General features: G+C 40.1%; 1 protein-coding gene across 1 annotated transcript in view; it reads left to right on the top strand.

The window, feature by feature from the left end:
* CDCA2 (cell division cycle associated 2) overlaps window positions 1–22,818 on the top strand; it is a 218,849-nt gene extending 196,031 nt beyond the window's left edge. The window contains exon 18 of the transcript XR_014060938.1: window positions 22,424–22,818. The gene's annotated coding sequence lies outside the window, so the exon portion shown is untranslated. The remainder of the gene's footprint in view (window positions 1–22,423) is intronic.
* Window positions 22,819–23,146: the final 328 nt, after the last annotated feature.

Consider the following 23,146-nt stretch of genomic DNA (forward strand, 5'->3'; position numbering starts at 1 on the left):
GTTTGATTCCTGGTAGGGAAACTAGGATCCCACATGCCATGGGGGAACTGAGCCCTGATGCAATGAAGATCCCCAGTGCTAAAAATAAATAAATAATAAATATAAAAACTAATTGAAAAAATCAAACTGAGGAAATTTCCTCCATGGTAAAGTGAGGATCATACCAAAATCTGTTCCCAGATGATGCTATGAGGACTAGATGGGATGCTGTCATGAAGCTCCTAGACCCTGGTGCATAGTACTGCCTCTATCAGTGTTGGTCTTCCCCCTTCCTTTGGGGCAAGGAGTCCAGCTTTGACTTACTGAATCATAAGCAAGTCATTTGTTAACCCTTGCTGCTATGCTGTACTTAGTTGCTCAGTTGTGTCCAACTCTTTGCGACCTCATGGACTGTAGTCTCTGCCAGGCTCCTATGTCCATGGGGATTCTCTAGGCAAGAATACTGGACAGCGTAGCCGTTTCCTTCTCCAGGGGATCTTCCCAACCCAGGGATTGAACCCAGGTCTCCCGCATTGCAGGCGGATTCTTTACTGTCTGAGCCACCAGGGAAGCCCTTATTAACCCTTATAAAAGAAAAATATGGTATTCCCTTACTCATTTTATTGCGGTTTTAAGGAAACTCAAAAGACCTGTGTTTGATTCTACACTCTCTATGCCTTGAATTTCCTGTCTTTTTCAGAGCTATGGTTCTTTATACTGTTTTTGCTTCCTCCACCCCCTCACCTCCCCAATATTGCATGGCATGCATTTACTTCCCAAGTGAACCACATTTCAATTCTGTTTCAAGAGTTTCAGCATCTCCCCGCACGTCTCTGGAGACCCATGGGATGGCTCCCAGCCCCAGACTTCAGTGATTGCTGTGAAACATCAACCATCATTCAAGCCTGGCTCCGCAGAGCTGCCCGCTTCCAGCACGTCTGTGCTCCTCATTGGCACTGCCGGCCTGGCACTCACCCAATCCGGTCTGACACTTGCTGCTGAGGATGGGGAGGGGACCCAGGCAGGCTTCCAGCTCTTTCATGAGCTGGGTGCTGCTTGTAGCCAGCAACCATGCAGCACTGTTCCGAAGGCATCAGAGGTCCCCAGCATAGTGGACTGGGGCTCTGAGCCACGGGAAGTGTATAAGCAGAGAGCGCTGAGGAAAGTAAATTAGCTCCTGGCATTGAGTCCTGCTGATGGAAGTGCTTGATTTTTTTTCACTCCTCAAGTACCACTTACCCCCCTGAGCCTGCTTCCTCGCAAACAATGGAGCCGAATGTTCATTTGTTTGCTTGGAGCTGCTCGGGTTTTTCCCCCGTCTCAGTTTCAAAGGCTTGCTCAGCTGTCCTCTTTTCAGAAACCTGCCCCTCTTGGCTTTAGTGTCTTCTGTGTTTAATTGCAAATTATTGATTTGAACGGAATTAATTTTTAGCTCTTGCCAGATTCAGTCGCTCCTGGGTTGGACTCCCTGGCAGGATACTCTAGGGATCCTGGCTGGGGCAGGGGGAGGACTGCTCAGGGCTCGGCAGGACTGCGCTGGGCTGGAGGCCACATGCCTCTTACAGGCTGATCAGATAGATGCTGGGGCTGACGTTGTCTAGTCCAGTGTTTGCCTCTATTTTACCAGAAAGGAAACTGAGGGCCAGAGAGTGCCACTGATAAGCAGAAGCACCTGGGAGTTTAAAAAATTACTAATGTTTGCATCCATCTCCAGAAATTCTGATTTATTTGTGGGGTGCCCTGGACAATGGGACTTTGAGAACCTTCCCAGGTGTTTCGCCTGTTTAGAACATCAATTTCATTAGGGAGTAATGAACTCCCTGAGCCTTCCTAAATTGTGTACAGATATGCATTCATTTGCATAGCTGTACCCTCATACATGGGGCTTCCCTGGTGGCTCAGTTGGAAAGAATCTGCCTGCCAAGCCAGGAAACTTGAGTTTGATCCCTGGGTCTGGAAGATCCCCTGGAGAAGAAAAGGCAACCTACTCTAGTATTCGTGCCTGGAGAATCCCATGGGCAGAGGAACCCGGTGGGCTGTAGTCTATAGGGTAATAGAGTCGGACACATCTGAGCAACTGAGCATACACACCCTGATACACACACACACACGTGTGCCTGATTTTCACATTGGTGATCTTAGAACCAAAGGAATCAAATAATTATAATAATATAATAATATTTTCCCTGAGCAACTACTCTGCACCTAGCATTTTATGTGCATTATCTCACTTAATGTATCACAAAAACCCTGCAAGAAGATGAAGCTTTAATGGCTAGGAAAGATCAGCTGATTCTAGTTATCATTCTTCTGTCAGGTTTGGCATAACCATGCCTACTCTATTCATAAAGCATCTGAGACTTAAAGGTCATTATTCCTGTGTGTCATGTGAGGCCACTGCCCACCCAGGTGGGTGAGGAGGTGCTGAGTTCATTTTGTGATTCTCAAGGTGGGGCCTCCTCCTGGGGAGTGACAGCAGCAGGAGCCGAAACATCTCGGACCAGAGGAAGCAGCTATGGCAACAGAGAGCAGGGAAGTGTTAAGCAAGTTGTGGCCCGATTTCATTGAGCTGATTCATGGGTATGGATGTCACAGTTGTGCAAAAAGGAACCTTTTTTTCTGTCGTCGTTTGGCCATCGTGTGTGCACATGTGTGTGTGGGCACCAGTGTGCCTTGGTCCTGTGTCCCATTCCCCGCCTCCACAGATCCCTGCAGAGGTCTCTGCATCATCTTTCTCTCGCCTGTGAGGTTCTACAAGTCCCCCAGCTGCTCAGAAGCAATTTGAGGAAGCATTTCCTGTGTATTGGACTCGATTATGAGCACTTTACTAATATGAACTTACTTAGTTCTCATAAAATCCTAAAAGGCAGGTATTATTATCATCCGCATTTTGACTGATGAAGACTCTGAGACAAAGAGGGGTTAAGTTACTTGCTCAAACTCACATGGTAGGAGCCATGATTCAAAGTGTCACTTTGGCTCTGAAACCCACACTCTTATTGATATCATTAATTTGAGATCCTGAATGTCCAGGAGGACTACTGCACTAGTGAAGGGATTTGATTAGATGATTTCTTAATACTTTTCTTTTTAAAAAAATTTTATTGAAGTATAGTTGCTTTCCAATATTGTGTTAGTTTCTGCTGTACAGCAAAGTGAATTAGTTATACATACTTCCATCTTTTTTGGCTTTCCTTCCTGTTTAGATCACCACGGAGCATTGAGTAGAGTTCCTTGTGTTGTACAGTAGTTCTCATTAGTTATCTATTTTATACATACTATCAATAGTTATCTATTAGTTCTCATTAGTTATCTGTTTTATACATAGTGTCAATAGTGTTTAAGAGTCAGCCCCAATCTCCCAATTATCTTGTCCCTCCCTTTCCCCCGTGGTGTCCACAGTTTGTTCTCTAGATAATTCCTTAATACTTTTCAACTCCGACTACATCTCCTCCCATCATATTGACCAATAGTGTCGTAAAGAAATCTTCCACTATCCATGGTCTGTACTTCCTCGTTTCTTGCACCATTGGGACCATGGATCTGTTCAGATCTGAGACACATGGCTGTTTTCTCCTTATTACATCCTTTATGAGGACAGCATACTGTATTCCCCTTTGTAGATCTTCAGTGCCTGACATATCATAGCGGCTCAGCTGGTCATTACAGACCTGAGTGGCATTGAGAAATAGTAGCTCAAAGACTTCCCAGGTGGCCCTAGTTGTAAAGAACCCACCTGCCCAATCCAGGAGCTGCAGGAGACCAGGGTTTGATCCCTGGGTTGAGAAGATCCTTGGAGGAGGGCATGGCAACCCACTCCAGTATTCTTGCCTGGAGAATCCCTTAGACAGAGAAGCCTGGTGGGCTACAGTCCATAGGGTCAAAAAGAGTTGGACACGACTGAACGACTTGGCACACACACACAGCCCAAAGACTAAGTTTTCTTGATGAAAGCAATGGGAAGAGGAGGACAGGTGGAAGGGAGGTGACAGGCTGCGTGGAGGACAATTCCAGGATCAAGTTCAGTGTTTTCCTTAAACTTGATTCATACTAACCTTCTGATCTGTAATGCTTTGGAGGAAGTTTACTAGAAGAGTGTATTTAGAATTTGTCCATCATCACAACAGCTAGAGCTCTCTAAGCCAAGCTGCCAACGTGCGCTCTGCTCCTTCTCTTTCCGTTTCCCAAAGTCGTGGAAGGAGCGCTGGGCCCACCGCATCCTGAGCCACAGAACGATTCATTTTACATGGGCTCTGTCTCCCCAGCCCCTCCCTGCCACAATTAACACCTTAGGGAGGGAATCTAAAATCAAGCGCTCCTTTTTCAATTACCACTTAGAAAACTGTGTAATAAAACACCACGGCAAGACTGCTTGCTCTTTTAGAAAGTCTAATTAATTCATTCGCGGAGGTTGCGTCTTGCCTGGCACTGTGTCACTGGCTCATTTAGAAAGGTGCTAAGGCTTGGAATCTGTGGGTTACCACTTGAACAAATCCATTTTCATGTCCCGATTTTGGAGGCTGACAGAAGAGCAGTGGAGGCTGAGATAGCCTGGGGGACAACACGAATATCCTGTGATCCAACAAGAGTCTGCTTTTGGCTTTTCAAAGAATCCACCATCGGCCTCACTCTCTATCCTGGGAGGCAGGAGGCCCAGGTCTACGCCGGCTTGGCCACTGAATGGTCCTGTGACCTTTAGCAGTTACCACTCTTCCTTTTCCTTTAAAAAAAAAGTTAATTCATAATTGACATATTATATTAGTTTCAGGAATATAATATAAAGACTCAGTAGTTGTATATATTGTGAAATGAACACCAACAGTAAGTCTAGGGGTCTTCCCTGGCAGTCCAGTGGTTGGGACTCTGCCTTCCAATGCTGGGGACGTGGGTTCAATCCTTGACTGGGGAGCTAAGATCCCACATGCCTCGCAGCCAAAAATCCAAAAACATGAAACAGAAGCAATAATGTAACAAATTCAATAGAGTCTTTAAAAATGGTCCACATCAAAAAAAAAAAAAATCTTTAACAGCCCCAGTAAATCTAATTGACATCCATCACTACACATAGTTAAATTTTTTTTTCTTGTAATGAGAAATTTTTGTTTTTGAGAACTTTTAAGATCTACTCTCTTAGCAACTTTTTAAAAAAGTTTTTGTTGGAGTATAATTGATTTACCATGGTTCTTTGTTGTTGTTGTTTAGTTGATAAGTTCTGTCCAACTCTCTTTGTGACCCTGTGGACTCTAGCCTGCCAGGCTCTTCTGTCCATGGGATTCTCCAGACAATACTGGAGAAGATTGCCATGTCCTCCTCTAGGGGATCTTCCAGACCCAGGGATTGAACCTGGGTCTCTTATGTCTCCTGCATTGCCAGGCATGTTCTTTACCATTAGCGTCACCTGGGAAGACTTTTCAAGGATTAAATGTGTAAAATACAGTATTGTCAGCCACCACACTTATCCTTTGGTTATTTGAGCCTTCAATTTCTTGAATCTTTCCCTCTAAACTCTAATATTATAAGTTAGACCTACCTCCAGCTATCACTTTGCTCACTGAACGTGCCTTTAGCTGATTAACCTAAAACCAACTGGATTCATTGCATTTCATTTATAATGTGCCTCCTTCACAGATTTTTGGTGAAAGAATTTGTAGGGGAGACAAAGATGAAAAGAAGTCAGTTGATTCATGAAACTGGCATCTCCTTGCTTCCCCAAATAGTTTGTGTTTATTCAGAGAATTCTAGCCTACAAGGTGCTATCTGGGTGGGTTTTCTCTGGGGCTTTGATTTCTCTAACCTGGTCCTCATATTGCAATAAGAAACTAACCTGTGTATTGTTTAATTGTTTAATTCCCTGTAATATCTTCTTATTAAAAAAATTTCCCACATTGCCAATCAAGCTCTTCTACGTATTTTTTCTTCCTGATGAAGGGCACAGGATATTATAGCCATGTTCTGAGACTCACTGATCCTCCAGGGGATCTTTCCGACTCAGGGATCGAACCCGCATCTCTTGCGTCTCCTGTGTTGGCATGTGATTCTTTACCACTAGCACCACCTGGGAAGCCCTGTGTTTTCTAAGGGAAAAAAAAAAACATATCCTTACCTACCCTGAGTTGAGCTGCACTAGGGTGGATAAAAAGTTCACGTTGTTTGATGGATGCAGAGTTTCATTTTGTAGTGTTGAGAAAGTTTTGGAGATGGATGAAAGTGATGGTTGTACAGCAGTGTGAATGTGCTTAATGCCACTGAACTGTACACTTAAAAATAGTTAAAATGGTAAATTTTATGTGGTGTGTATTTTATTGCAATAAAAAGTGCACATAAGTTTGGAGTGTTACTCAAGGAAACTGTCAACCTGATCCAGCCTTATCCTGAATCCAATAGTGAGAGAACAATGAATCATCAATTGCTGAGAAAATCAGATGGACCAGATATGGATGCAGGACAAGCAGAGACCTCTGAGATTTGTCTCCCTGAGATTTGTCACTGTCCAGACATGGACTGTATCCACCATATGTCTTGCTGGGAGTAGTGACCTCAGCTGGATGCAGTGAGTCTAGAGACTGCCCAAGAAAGACCAGGTGGGATGAAGTTCATCTCCATGGATACTTGAGAAGAACAGAGGGAAGCTGTACAGATGAGCTCCTTCCTCTGAATGTCATGTGCGCTTAGCCCACCTAGAGCTGGTCCCTAGAGACAGGAAAGAGCAGATTCTTGAACTGGCTGACAAAATCCTGACCTCACCAGGGCAACACCATTCAATAGAAATACAATGTGAAGTGCAGAAAGATTTTTACACTTTCTAATAGTCACATTAAATAGAGTAAAAAGAAACAGGTAAAATTTATTTTAGTAATATATTTCTCCAGTATATCTAAAATATTTTCATTTCAACATGTCATCAATATTAAAAATGATTGAGATATTTTACATTCTTATTTGTACTGAGTCTAAAATCCAGTGTGTAATTTGTACTTCTGGCATATCTCAATTTGGACCAGCACATTTCAAGAGCTCCTTAGCTATGTGTGGTTAATTATGGATATATTGGAAAGTGAAAGAGTAGAGGTTAAGCCAGAAACAGCCAAACCAAAAAAAAAAAAAGTCATGAATATGACAAGATTTGCTTGGATGTGGTTACATCATGGTTTTTGGTTTTTTTGTGTTTTTTTTGGCTATGCTGTATGGCATGTGGGATCTTAGTTCCTCAACCAGGGATCAAACCCAGGCCCACGGCAGTGAAAGCTCTGAGTCTTAATCACTGGACTGCCAGGGAATTCCTTCCATTATGTTCTTAATCAATGAAATGGAAGTGGAAGTGATGTGTGTTTTTGCTAAGGGGAGAAGCATTTAGTTGCCAGTGGGTACACAGCTGTTCTCTACAGTCATCTATGTGGTGAGTGTGAAAGCATTGCGCTCCATCAGACTGAGTCCCTGAGAGTGTTAAATGGCAGAGCCGAGCCACCTAACGACTCATATTGGACAGGTGACAAGAGAAAGCAGTTAAACTGTCCGAGATTCAGGAGATGTTTATTACTGTAGCATACTTAGTTTGTCCTGACTGATACCTGTGCTTTCGTACTGTTTTGACTAATTAAAATTCTAAATATAATAAATAATGTAATAATATAATATAATAATAATATAATTATTATATTATATTATATAATAATAATATAATATAGTAAAAGGCCATGTCTTCTGTTTTAAATCTTTACAGCCTTTCTAGTTAAAAGATATGGGAAATATGCCACTTAAGAATACTGTGAACTCATTTCCCTAGGTATATTAATGAAAAATTGTATGAAGGGAGATATTACACAAACAGGTAGAATATGTGTAATTGTTAAAGATAGCTCCCAAAGAGGATTTTATCTATCAGTGTTTGTTGGGGGATACTGGCAGGCAAACTAAAATTTTAATCCTTGAAATACCAAAAAATTACTTCTATTTCAAGCAATTGTGATGTATAAAAGAAAAAATACCTGGCATTGGTGAGTGCTTTTCTCTAAAGGATTTCAAACATTTTCCATTTATTTAGAAACTGATGCTTTCAACACAAGAGATTGTAGCATCATGGACAATCTGAATATTCCATCCATTCTTAAATAAATGGAAATAATAAAGTCCAGTTTTTACCAACTTCCTCAGCATTTGTACTTGTCAGCACTAGTCATTTATGGAACATATATGAGCTCATGTAAATTTATTTAAAATGCTTTGAAACTATATATAGAATTGTAACATTGTAAAGACATTGTACAATTGGAATTTTTCATAATGAGTACTAAAAAAAAAAAAATCTCAATTCCCAAGCCTTTCTTCCACAGGTCAGAATTTTAAATTGTCTATCTCATTTTCTTTGAAACTCCCTCTGCATGAGTATGCTTCTTTTAGAACAGAGAATTACCTTTAATTATTTCTTATTATTCAGATAGATACAAAGAAATTAGTGCATTTCTGAAAAGTTTCCTTTCTCCATACTGAGTGCCTTTTTGCTTTATTTTTTAAAATTAATTTTTATTGGAGTATAATTGCTTTACAATGTTGTGTTGATTTCCATTGTACAGCAAAGTGAATTAGCTATACATATACATATATCCCCTCTTCTTTGGATTTCTTTCCCATTTAGGTTAAACACGTGAAAAGATGCTCAACATCACTAATTATTAGAGAAATGCAAATCAAAACTACAATGAGGTACTACCTCACATTCATCAGAATGGCCATCATTAAAAAAATCTACAAACAATGAATGCTGGAGAGAGTGTGGAGAAAAAGGAACACTCTTGCACTGTTGATGGGGTATAAATTGTAGGACCACTATGGAAAACAGTATGGAGTTTCCTTAAAAAACTAAAATTAGAACTATCGTAATACCCAGAAATCCCACTACTGGGCATATACCCAGAGAAAACTGCAATTCAAAAAGACACATGCATCCCAATGTTCACTGAGTACCTTTTTTACAGTTGACTTTGGAAATAAATTCCATTTTGTTGAGTCTTTTTCAAATACTTTGTTGTTGTTCAGTCACCCAGTTGTGTCCGACTCTGCGACCTGATGGACTACAGCATGCCAGGCCTCCCTGTCCTTCACTATCTCCCAGAGCTTGCCCAAGTTCATGTTCATTGCATTGGTGATGCCATCCAGCCATCTCTTCCTCTGATGCCTTCTTGTGCCTGGGCAGATGGTGAATCCAGCCATGAAATTAAAAGACCCTTACTCCTTGGAAGGAAAGTTATAACCGACCTAGACAGCATATTAAAAAGCAGAAACATTACTTTGTCAACAAAGGTCTATCTAGTCAAAGCTATGGTTTTTCCAGTAGTCATGTATGGATGTGAGAGTTGGATTATAAAGAAAGCTGAGTGCTGAAGAATTGATGTTTTTGAATTGTGGTGTTGGAGAAAACTCTTGAGAGTCCCTTGGACTGCAAGGAGATCCAACCAGTCCATCCTAAGGGAGATCAGTCCTGGGTGCTCATTGAAAGGACTGATGTTGAAGGTGAAACTCCAATACTTTGGCCACCTGATACGAAGAGCTGACTCATTTGAAAAGACCCTGATGCTGGGAAAGATTGAGGGCAGGAGGAGAAGGCGACGACAGAGGATGAGATGGTTGGATGGCATCACTGACTCAATGGACATGAGTTTGAGCAAACTCAGGGAGATAGTGAAGGACGGCAAAGCCTAGCATGCTGCAGTCCATGGGGTCACAAAGAGTCAGACATGACTGAGCATGCATACGCAGACACACACACACACTCCATTGGGAGTGCCTCTGTAAATAGTAGCTCCTTAGAGAGGTGTGAAAACGTTAAGGAGTTAATACATTAGGGCTAGGACCACATCTCCTCATTGACTTAGATGAGACAGTGAAGAAAGAGGTAATTCTAATAGAGGAAATCAACAACTTTGAGCTTAAAAGAAACCTATATCGGTGAATGTGATCTTTCCACAAGAAAGTTTTCTTAGGGAAATGAGCTAAACTGACAGAACGCCAGGTACAGCAACTTGATGAGTTGGTCAAGCAGGTTATTAATATGTAGCCAAACCAAGAAAGAAAGCTGAGCGCTAAGAAATTGATGCTTTTGAACTGTGGTGTTGGAGAAGACTCTTGAGAGTCCCTTGGACTGCAGGAAGATCAAACCTAAAGGAAATCAGTCCAAAATATTCATTAGAAGGACTGATGCTGAAGCTGAAACTCCAATACTTTGGCCGCCTAATGTGAAGAACTGACTCATTGGAAAAGACCCTGATGCTGGGAAAGATTGATGGCAGGAGGAGAAGGGGATGACAGAGGATGAGATGGTTGGATGGCATCACCGACTTGATGGACATGAGTTTGAGCAAGCTCCGGGAGTTGGTGATGGACAGGGAAGCCTGGCGTACTGCCGTCCATGGGGTCGGACATGACTGATTGATGGAACTGAACTGAAACCAAGTCTCATGGTCAAGATCAAGTAATCTATAACACTAACAATAGAGGACAAACGTGGATAGAACTACTCAGCTACTACTATGCTCACATTTTCTCCAACACGGAGAAAGTGGAGTGGGGAATATCCACAAGAGATAAATAAAGACAGAGACGAAAACTAGCCAATTTCTCTTACTTTTTAGATCTTTTATGTAGAAACGATTTTCAGTGGCTCTCAGAAGAAAAGCCAAACCTGGAATCTTGTTCTCTGGATAGAAGGAAGAAAGAAAGGGAAAAAAAGAGGAGTGAATTGATACAGTATATACCAGCAACCGAGCGACCAACACACACACATGCCAGGAAGCTTACATTTGCATTTTAAAAAACCCGAAGAGTTAGCTTTTGTCTTTTCCATGTTTAAGAAGAAAAATGACATATAATGTTATGCTTAAAGTAAACCAGCATAAAGTGACAGAGATGGAATTTGACATGTCTCTGTGACTTCAGGTCAGTATCAGTTCAGTCACTCAGTCGTGTCTGACTCTTTGCGACCCCATGGACTGCAGCATGCCAGGCCTCCCTGTCCATTGCCAGCTCCTGGAGTTTACTCAAACTCTTGTCCATTGAGTCAGTGATGCCATCCAACCATCTCATCCTCTGTCGTCGCCTTCTCCTCCCGCCTTCAATCTTTCCCAGCATCAGGGTCGTTTCCAATGAGTCAGCTCTTCGCATCAGGTGGCCAAAGTATTGGAGTTTCAGCTTCAGCATCAGTCCTTCCAATGAATATTCAGGACTGATTTCCTTTAGGATGGACTGGTTGAATCTCCTTGCAGTCCAAGGGACTCTCAAGAGTCTTCTCCAATACCACACTTCAAAAGCATCAATTCTTCGGCACTCAGCTTTCTTTATAGTCCAACTCTCACATCCATACATGACTACTGGAAAAACCATAGCCTTGACTAGACGGACTTTTGTTGGCAAAGTAATGTTTCTGCTTTTTAATATGCTATCTATGTTGGTCATAACTTTTCCAAGGAGTAAGTGTCTTTTAATTTCTTGGCTGCAGTCACCATCTGCAGTGATTTTGGAGCCCAAAAAATAAAGTCTGCCACTGTTTCCACTGTTTCCCCGTCTATTTGCTGTGAAGTGATGAGACCAGATGCCATGATCTTAGTTTTCTGAATGTTGAGCTTTAAGCCAACTTTTTCACTCTCCTCTTTCACTTTCATCAAGAGGCTGTTTAGTCCCTCTTCACTTTCTGCCATAAGGGTGGTGTCATCTGCATATCTGAGGTTATTGATATTTCTCCCAGCAATCTTGATTCTAGCTTTTACTTCATCCAGCTCAGCATTTCTCGTGATGTACTGTGCATATAAGTTAAATAAGCAGAGCTTTGACTGTGACTTCAAAGCCTATGTTTATTCTGTCATTGTTGTTGTTTAGTTGATAAGTTGTGTCTGACTCTTTGCGACCCCATGGACTGTAGCCCACTAGGCTCCCCTGTCCATGGGATTTCCCAGGCAAAAATACTGGAGTGGGTTGCCATTTCCTTCTCCAGGGGATCTTCCAGGACTGGGGATAGAACCTGTGTCTCCTGCATTGGCAAGTGGATTCTTTACTGTGGAGATACCAGGGAAGCCCATGTTGATTCTACTTAATTGTAACATAGAGTTGTAAAACTGAATGTATGGCTGTGGACTAGCATGGGAAGGTCCATAAATGAATGGAATAAGGCTTCATAAAGGAGGGAAGTTTTGACCTGAGTCTTCAAATTTGTTGGATATGATTAAGCTAAGCAAAAAAGGAACTCATCAAAAGTGGTGCTTCAGGAAAACTGTATAGCCTGACATAATTTCGTTAGAAATAAAGATAGCTTTAAATGGATGACCTAAGTGTCCATCATAAGAAGTTATATAAATGAACAGTAGTGTGAACTCAAAGAAAGTAGAAAGTAATAATTAAAATAAGAGTAGAAATTAATGCAGTAAACATCAATAACAAAAGGTCAAAGATAATCAACAAAGCCAAAAGTTGACCCTTTGACACAAAAACACTAGACAAATCTTTGGAAAAGCTTTTCAAGAGAGTAAGAATACAAATAAATAATGCTATCCATTGCAAAAGAGTACATACCATATATATAGTAAAAATACTGTAAACAACTATGTAGTAACATTTTGAAACTTACTAAGACCATATGAAAAGCATCTATACATCAATAAGACAAGCACAAACAATCTAGTATAAAAATGGGCAAAAGACATGAACAGGCATTTGAGAATAGGAAGCCCATATAACTAATAAAAACTTGAAGATATGTTTAACACCATTAGTAATCTAGGGAATGTGAATTGAGGTTACAATACCTATTGAATTGGCTAAAAATGACAATACCGTGTGCTATAAAGGATGTGAATCCATAGGATTTCCTTTGCCTGGCTTGTTGGAGTAAAATGGCAAAACCACTTTGGAAAACAATTTGTTGTTATTTCCTGAAGTCGAACATTCACGTATCTTATGACCAATAATTGTATTCTTTGGTACACACCCAAGAGAAACTCCTGCACATTTACGATAGGAAATATGTATAAGGATGTTCACAGGTACTTTCCTGGTGGTCTAGTGGATAAGAATCTGCCTTCCAGTGCAGGGGATGCGGATTCAATCCCTGGTCAGGGAACGAAGATCCAACGTGCAGTTGGTCAACTTAGCTCATATGCCGCAACTAGAGAAGCTTGCACCCAGCAAAGGACACCCAGTACAGCCAAAAAAATGGGAAGAAAAGAATGTTCATAGGTGAACTAACTGTTCACAATAGCAAAAGCCTAGAGTAATCCAAAACACTCATCAACAGCAGTATAGTCACACAATGAATAGCATATTATATATCAGAAAGACAAACTATTGCACCATCAACAGTATTAGGCTCAATTTTAACTCTTCCAAAATTATGTTTAACATATTTTCTTAAAGTTAAAAACCAACAGAGTTATGCACATGCACAATAATGTGAATATATGAAAAGGAAATACATGAAGTTAAAGAAGAGGAAAGTGAGGGTGTGAATCAACATAGGAACCATAATGGTAGTAATTTCAGCTGAGAGGAGACAGCAGAAGATAGGTACCATGGTAGGTGGAGGAGGACACATGATCATATGTAAATTATTTGCAACATCCTGACTCTAATTTTGAATTGTGGTTTCATGGATATTTATTACAGAATTAAAAGAAACAAATAAATACTGCATAGATCAATGATGAAAACTGTTATGAAATAAGATTACAATTGATCCATTTAATCATAATTAGAGCAGAACAAGGAACACTGGAAGTCTCTGGAGCAGCTCAGTCCATAGAACTCTTGAGATGTTGGAAATGTTCTGTGTCTATATTGTTTAGTGGCTTTCCAGGTGGCTCAGTGGCAAAGAATTTGCCTACCAATACAGTAGACATGGGTTCGATTCCTGTGTTGGGAAGATGCCCGGGAGGAGGAAATGGCAACCCACTCCAGTATTCTTGCTTGGAAAATTTCATGGACAGAGGAGCCTGCTGGGCTATATAGCCCATGGGGTCACAAAGATCCTGACACGACTGAACACATTGTCTAACACAGTAGCCACTAGCCTATGTTGAGTACTTGAAACATGGCTAATGCAGCTGAGGAACTAAATTTTCAGTATTAATTTGAATTAATTTATATTTAAATGTATAAGCAGCCACAAAGTATGACTTTCAGTGGTGGGAGAAAATAAGTAAAGTTCGAATGTCAATGAGGATGTTGGTGTGGCTTAAGCAAATGGTTCTTAATAGAAAGTGGCCCAGAATAAGGCTGGCAAAAGACTTAAGTTCCTTTCCTTGTGGAAAACCCAGTTCAACATCTCCAAAGTGTAGATAATGTACTTTTCCTTCCTTTTCTTGTCTTTCTGCTTTGAGGAATATGAGAAGCCCTCTTTAATACCATAAAACTCAACTGCCTGTTACAGTCTTCATTTTTCATGCATTCATTCATTCATCATTTAATTTTTATTTCTCCCTTCCCAAGCCTCTTGTTTTGGTAAACAAATAAGTCTCCCAAAGACATAAGTTGGTTATTATTTGAGGAAAGTCTAAGGCTGTGTGTTTAAATGTATTTACCTCCTTGTTAATGGCATCATTCAATCACAGTTTAGTAGCTTCCAAGTGAGAGGATTAGATGTGCCATGGGAATTGCTCACTCAAACCAGGAAACGTGGGGTTTTTAGTTCAAACAGTATCTGAAGGAAGCTGGTAAGCAACAGCTGAGAAGATGAAAGATCAGATCAACGCCTCCCTTTGAAGTAAAGACTACTCAGGCTGTGAGTATAACAATGTTCATTACTGCCAGAACTCCAAGTGGCTGTTCCTGATGCAAGCTTTAGAATGTATCATAAAATCTATAAAAATATCAACAAGATGCTTTCAAGTGACACAAAACAGCTAGAGTGCCCTATTTGCAGGGACACTGCTGTTTAAAGGCAATTTGCTGGATTGCTTTCCAGCTGGGACCCACGCAAATGCCTTCTAATCTTTTTCTCCCCACTCCCCCCATCCTTCCTCACTCCCTCCTCCTATGCCCAGTTAGAAACTAAGATTTTTTTTTAATGTTTCATTTCTTCTTCCTTCGAGGGCCAGGAGGAGAAAATGAAGCTTTTCTCGGCTTGCGTCTCAACTCTCCTAAGAGATTTAGAGACAAAAAGATTGCTTTGGGAAAATAATAATGCCAAATGAGCATTAAAATAATAAATGGGTTTTCTGGAAATTAGGTTCTCAGAGGTCATGCAATTAAAAGTTAGGAGGAAAACACACCTCAGGCTTGATTGGAGGAGACAGCCAAGAGCCAGGGCAGGTACTTCCACCACACTTAAAGTTCCATTCAAAGTTTTAAGCACGGAGCTGGTTGATTAATCTATTTGCATACTTCCAGGACTTGATAACAAGTCAGAGTGTAGTATAATTTCATAGGCACTGATTATTAATAATAATGAGGAGTGTGATTAGAGCCCTGAATATCGAGAGGTCACAGCAGGGCACAAGGCAAACATGAATCAGCAGCACATTATTTGAAAAACAACAAACAAAAGCTCTGAACTGCCTGAGGAGATGCACACATGCCTGTCCTTTATGAATGTTGCTATATTAGACTTTGTCATGGCATAATTAAAATCAAGGAACTTATTTCTCATGTACTGTCCTCAGAAATAGAGAAAGGAAATGGCCACCCACCCCAGTATTCTTACCTAGGAAATCCCATGGATAGATAAGCCTGGTGGGCTACAGTCTGTGGGGTCACAAAGAATTGGATACAACTGAACAACTGAGCATGCACCCATCTCCTTCAGGGAACGAAGTCCAGTCAGTTCTCCAAAATGTTTCTCACCTGTTCATTGAATTCTCTAGTTCTCACTGCCATTAAACTATCTGTGGATGATTGTACTTTTCCTGGAACTGGTATTCTTGCTTCTCTTCCAATCCATTTTGAACATTTCTTCACAAATACTGGATGTGTCTTTTTAGTACATTGCCTTTTTTCCATCACTGCTGTCTCAAAATTCTTCAGTGGCCGGTGGCCCCAGGATCAGGTTTCATGGATTAGTTTTGTAAATCTGTTGGGATGCTTTCAACTACAGGAAAAAAGAAGCTTGTACTGATTCATTTATTTCTTTAGCTGCCTTGGGTCTTAGCTGTGGCACGTAGAACCGCCATTATGGTGCATAGACTCTCTAGTTGTGGTGCTCGGGTTCAGTCGTTGCCACGTAGAGGCTTAGTTGCCTCGTGGCATGTGGGATCTTAGGCCCACCCCCCTCCTCCTGCCAGGGATTGAACTTGTGTCTTCTGCATTGCAAAGCAGATTATTAAACACTGGACCACCAGGGAAGTCCCTGCACTGGTTTAAATAAGGAAATCTGGAGTTCAGAAGTGGGATCCAGTGGCTCAGGGTATTAAGGATTTAGTTTGTTTCAATCCCTCCAGCATTGGTTTCATGCTGAGCCTGGTCTCTCTCATGATTTAGGGTGGCTGGTGATGGCATCAGGGTCACATGTGCCCTCAGTAACTCTTAATAGGAGTTTTACTCTTTGTGCCTTTTTTTAAGGATTCAGGAAAACTTTTCCAAGAGCATCCAGCAGATCTTTCATTTCCTTATCACGTTAAATTTGCCATGGCTTACAACAGGGGTTTATTTCTTGCTCATTACACATGTCCGATATGGCTTGAGTGCAGTTCTGCATCTTGTCATCCTCACTCTGGGATCCAGACTGAGGAACAGCTCTCATCTGGGACGTTTCCAGAACCACACCTGAGTTCACTTTTATTCATCAGAATGAGCCTCAGGATCAAGCATGATGTTGGTGGGGCCAGGGAATCAATGGCGTCCACAGAGAAGGCAGCGAGTATTATGAGTGATCATAGATCTACCACACAGGTTCAATTCCTGGGTTGGGAAGATCCCCTGGAGAAGTAAATGGCAACCCACTCCAGTATTCTTGCTTGGAAAATCTCATGTACAGAGGAGCTTGACGGGCTATAGTCCATGGCATCACAAAAGAATCGGACACGACTTAGCAGGTAAACAACAACTGGGGAAAGGAAGTTTGGGACTTGCCATTATATATACATTTTTTTTTTCAAGGCTTTATTTCATTTTGTCTTGATTTTTGTGTATAGTCTAAGATAGTAGTTTCATTCTTGTGCATGTAGCTATGGTGATTGCAGCCATGAAATTAAAAGATGCTTTACTTCTTGGAAGGAAAGTTATGACCAACCTAGATAGCGTATTAAAAAACAGAGACATTACTTTGCCAACAAAGGTCTGTGTAGTGAAGGCTATAGTTTTTCCAGTAGCACCAAAGAATTGATGCTTTTGAACTGTGGTGTCGGAGAAGACTCTTGAGAGTCCCTTGGACTGCAAGGAGATCCAACCAGTCCATCCTAAAGGAGATCAGTCCTGGGTGTTCATTGGAAGGACTGATGTTGAAGTTGAAACTCCAATACTTTGGCCACCTCATGCGAAGAGTTGACTCACTGGAAAAGACCCTGATGCTGGGAAAGATTGAAGGCAGGAGGAGAAGGGGATGACAGAGGATGAGATGGCTGGATGGCATCACCGACTAGCTGGACATGAGTTTGGGTAAATTCCGGGAGTTGGTGATAAACAGGGAGGCCTGGTGTGCTGTGATTCATGGGGTCACAAAGAGTCGGACACGACTGAGTGACTGAACTGAACTGAACTGATCCAGTTTTCCCAACACCACTTATTAAAGATATTATCCTTTCCCTATTGTATATTCTTGGCTTCTTTGTCTTAATTAATTGACATATATAACTCATTTTTCTTGAGTTTATTCCTAAATGTTTTACATTTCTCTTACTAGTCTGGATAGAATCTGTTCTTTAAAGTAAAAACAAAAATCTTTTTCTATTAATTAAAAAAGTCATACATATTCATCACAAAAAATACAAAACAGTGCCAAATTAAAAAAAAATAAAACATTCATAATCTCATCACTCAGAGATAATTCCTGAGAGTTACTGTATGTGTTTCTTTCCAGATAATTTCCTCTATGTGCATATATATACATACTTTTATTCCCCATACGGTAGTTTTATGCTCTGTATAAATTTTTGTAATTCTGTTGGTTTTACTTGCAATGTATAACCAATATTTCTCCATGGGAAAACAATATTCCCCTACAACATTATTCTTAAAAGACTATATTTTGTCTAAAATCAACTTACAGTTGCTCACATTTTTTACTTTTACTATTAGAAAGAATATTGTTATTAATATTCTTGTAACAAAAATCTTTGTTACACATTTTTAAATAATTTCCTCAGGAAAGATTTCCAAAAATTGAATTGCTGGTTATGGGGTATATTTTGCATTTAAGATTTAATATATAGTCTTACTAAATTGTCATTTGTATACAGATTGCTAAATTACCCCAAAGAAAGTTGAACCAAATTTATATTTGCATGAGAATAGTCAGTTGCCTTCACCATTGTTAGTCATTAGGTATTGTTCTTAAAGAAAAGAAAATGAGTCACTCACAGAACAAAAGTATATAGGTTTTAAAATTTTTATTTATTTTTTGGAACTGCTCGGCATTTGGGATTGTAGTTCCCCAGCCAGGGATTGAGCCTGAACCCCCTGCAGTGAAAGCACCATGTCTTAACCACTGGACCATAGGGGAAGTCCCAAAAGTATATAGGCTTAATTAAAATTTATTAGTTACAAAAAAGCTCAAAGATTTACAGTTATTTTGTTTACTATTTATATTCCTTTCTGTGAGCCACTTTTTCATGTCTTTTATTTTAAAATTAGGTTATCTTTTTTCCCTCTTACTCATAGAAGTATTTTGTGCCTTAAGGACATTAATCTGCATCAACCAGGTATATTAGAAATATTTCTAGTATTTTTTGGTTTTTTTTTTGCCTTAATTTTGTCATTCAGAAATTTCACACTTTCTAGCTTTATCAAGGTATCACTGACGAATAACATTGTGTATATCTAAAGTGTATAACATGATGATTTGATATATGTACATATTATGAAATGATTACCACCTTAAGGTTAGTTAACACATCCATCACCTTACATAGTTAGCTTTTGTTGTATGTGTGTGTTGACACACACATTTAAGATCTACTCTATACCTGAGTACTCCAGCCTTTCTCACTGATTTGAAATACCACCTCTGAACTTTTGATTAAACATGGCAAACTGAACACACAGTTCAATTTGTGTGTTCACACAAAGACGTGAATACACAGTTATCTCCTCGTTCTCCTAAAAGCCCAATTAAAATGGCAATAAAAGAATATAGAGGCTTAATGCCCCCCAAAAATTAGAAGGGGAAATTTATAGGAGTTGAAAGATGCCAACCAGAAAAGCTCATAATTTACATGTGCACATGGAGCTTCCAGTTAGCATTTCTGAAAAATCAGGCTCATTGAAGTATAACGTAAAGTGAAGTATAATGTAACATACAATAAAATACACCCTTTTATTTATTAAATATTTATTTATTTGGCTGCGTCAGGTCTTACTTGCAGCATGCCAACTCTTAGTTGTGGCATGTGGGATCTAGTTCCCTGACCAGGGGTTAAACCCAGGCTGTCTGGATTGGGAGCACAGAGTCCTAGCCACTGGACCACTAGGGAAGTCCCAGTGATAGTCGTTACTTAATCTGATGGCTCTGCTTTCTTCTTGGGTGAAGATAAATATAATACCTACCTCACAGCATTGTTATGTATGAGATAAAATTAGTTAATGTATGTAATGCACTTACATACCTTGAAGCTGAAACTCCAATATTTTGGCCACCTGATTCGAAGAACTGACTCATTGGAAAAGACCCTGATGCTTGGAAAGATTGAAGGCAGGAGGAGAAGGGGATGACAGAGGATGAGATGGTTGGATGGCATCACTGACTGGATGGACATGATTTTGAGTAAGCTCCGGGAGTTGGTGATGGACAGGGAGGCCTGGCGTGCTGCAGTCCAAGGGGTCACAAAGAGTCGGACACGACTGAGCGACTGAACTGAACTGAATGCACTTAACAGTGCATGTAACAAAAGAAAACAACTAATAAATGCTGGCTTCCCTGGTGGCGTGGAGGGTAAAGCGTCTGTTTGCAACGCAGGAGACTCAGGTTTGATTCCTTGGTAGGGAAGATCCCCCTGGAGAAGGAAATGGCAACCCACTCCAGTACCCTTGCCTGGAAAATCCCACGGATGGAGAAGCCTGGTAGGCTACAGTCCATGGGGTTGCAAAGAGTCGGACATGACTGAGCGATTCCACTATTATCTTATTCCAGGAGGAGTACCTTGAGTTTCACATAGTACAGCTTGTATTTACTTAATACAAGTTGGATGAATTAGTTGTCATTATTCTTCTATTTTTTGTGCAAAATTTCATGAGTTTTTTTCTTCTAAATAAATTGAAGAATCATTTTATATTCCCTACAAGAAATATATTTTGTTTCTGAACTTATTTAAGCCTTTTGTCCAAGAGCAAAGACAAAGACTTTCTTTATCAAGGTTTGCACATTTCTTGTTCAGTTTAAGATCATGCCACTAAGATCAAGGCATCTGGTCCCATCACTTCATGGCAAATAGATGGGGAAACAATGGGAACAGTGACAGACTTTATTTTCTTGGGCTCCCAAATCACTGCAGATGGTGACTGCAGCCATCAAATTAAAAGAAGCTTGCTCCTTGGAAGAAAAGCTATGACAAACCTAGACAGCATATTAAAAAGCAGAGACATTACTTTGCCAACAAAGGTCCAGCTAGTCAAGGCTATGGTTTTTCCAGTAGTCATGAATGGATGTGAGAGTTGGACTGTAAAGAAAGCTGAGCACTGAAGAATTGTGGTGTTGGAGAAGACTCTTGAGAGTCCCTTGGACTGCAAGGAGATCCAACCAGTCCATCCTAAAGGAAATCAGTCCTGAATATTCATTGGAAGGACTGATGCTGAAGCTGAAACTGCAGTACTTTGGCCACCTGATCCAAAGAACTGACTCCTTTGAAAAGACTGATGCTGGGCAAGATTGAAGGCAGGAGGAGCAGGGGATGACAGAAGGTGAGATGGTTGGATGGCATCACCGACTGGATGGACATGAGTTTGAACAAGCTCTGGGAGTTGGTGATGGACAGGGAGGCCCAGTGTGCTGCAGTTCATGGGGTCACAAAGAGTCTAACACGACTGAGCAACTGCACTGACTGAACTGTTCAGTTTATTCCAAGACAGCATGAGTGAATCAGTAAATGTACATTTTTATCTCTAACTTTTATCCTTACTCTAAATCTAGTTCTATTTTATACACTGTGGTATATGAGATCTTCTTTCTTTACATGTTCTTTATGTATCTTTGTATATAGAAACAATCTTTATTTTTGCCATCTTATTTTTTAACTTTTCTGAAATTACTAGTCAGTTTTAATAATATCTTAGTTGATACTCTCGTGTGTTCCTATTGTACAATCATACTATTTGCAAATTATATTTTCTCCTTTCTAACAAGAGATTAATTTATTTTTCTTTTTTCTTGTTTCACTTTCTGTTTTTAATTTATGGTATATAGTTATTTTGTATGGAAGTTGAACTTTTGTCTTGCTTATTGTTATTTTGATCTTGTTTTTGCATTGTCTTCTTGTTTTCTGTCTTTTCATTTATGATATCTTTTCTTAGTTTTTATTCTTTAATGTTTTAATTATGTTTGTGTCCCATTTTTATTTAAATAGTAATAACAATGGTAGCAATAACTCTATTAGTGTCATGAGTGTACGCTGAGTTGCTAAATCATGTTCAACTCTTCGTGATACCATGGACCGTAGCCAGCCAGGCTCCTCTGTCCGTGGGATTCTCCGGCCAAGAATACTGGAGTGGGTTGCCATTTCCTATTCCACTTTTATTGTCATAGTAGTCATTTATTAAAAACCTACATGCACCTAGCAATATTTGGTACTTTACAGGCGTTTCAATAATCCTAGCATTACTGCTAACAACATAAACAACGGTGATAGTTGCTAACAATATTGAACTTTCTATGTTCTAGATATGTTTCTAGTACTTTATTTATTCATTAACTCACTTAGTTCTGACAACACTTTATGAAAAACTTGGTATTATATTAGTCTGGCAAAATCCCATGGAGATTGTGTACAATTACCTCTATTTTATAATGAGAGAACGTGGTGCTCGGGTATGACACCAACACCTAACAATAATCCATGGTCTCTCATACTTACCTTTAAGATTAGTATAAGATTAGTATCTTTAAGATAAGTATCTCTCATAATTATCTTTAAGCATCAGAAATGCTTTTCTCTTTTTACCATTTTTTTTCTGAATCCCGTCGCTGCTTCTTCCTCTCCCTCTTCTTCCTCTTTTTGTCCTCCTCCTCCTCTGTATTTTTCATCTGTAGTCACTTTCTCATCTTCTTTCCCCTCTATCACAGGCAGTTCCACTCAACATTTCCTTCTCCTTTTTCTTCTTCAAGGACCAGCATTTCAACATCTATTTTAAAAAGAAAAGAAGGAAGAAGAGGCAAGGAAAAAGAAAAGAAAGGAAAGGAAGGGAAATGTTAGAGAAGAGAACATTTTCAAGGCTGTGACTTCAAGTTATTCCCGGTAACAATCTTCCTTATTTCAAGATCAAGAATCTTCACCCTTGTAAAGGTTCTGCCCAGGCAGTGGAGACAGCACACACTCAGTACACAGTGTGTGATGGTTCCTACAGAGGTTGGATCCTTCTGGGTTCAGGTGCCTGAAAACAACCACAGATGGTGCAAGCCATTACTCACTACCCTAAGGCAGTGCGGCCCAACCCTCACTGTTCACGGATGTAACAAAGTACTAAGATCAAGCCAGTGACAAAGGCATTCTCTCTGAGCACTAATTAGCCTCTGAGTAATTTCTCTCTGACTCCAATTTCAACCATATGTATATACAGATGCACTGTACTTTGCACTTCTTGTCTACTTTTTCCCCATCATTCTTAGATCCTCTTGCTATCCTCCTCCCCTTTCTGCATCTTTTTGATTCTGTTCATCAATTTTCTTCTATGAGATATTTAAACATTTAACTTGGGACTTGAAGGCTGATGACTTTGGGGAGCCTACATATTCTTCCATACAACTGTGAGGGGCTCTTAGGAACCAATTGCTAGAGAATTCCTTTTTTTTCCAAAGTAACAATCTACAGGCATAGATGCAACTGAGGCA

This window comes from Giraffa tippelskirchi, chromosome 1 (genome assembly GCF_054371585.1).
Source record: "Giraffa tippelskirchi isolate mGirTip1 chromosome 1, T2T-mGirTip1v1.2.pri, whole genome shotgun sequence".
In the NCBI taxonomy this organism is placed as follows: Eukaryota; Metazoa; Chordata; class Mammalia; order Artiodactyla; family Giraffidae; genus Giraffa; species Giraffa tippelskirchi.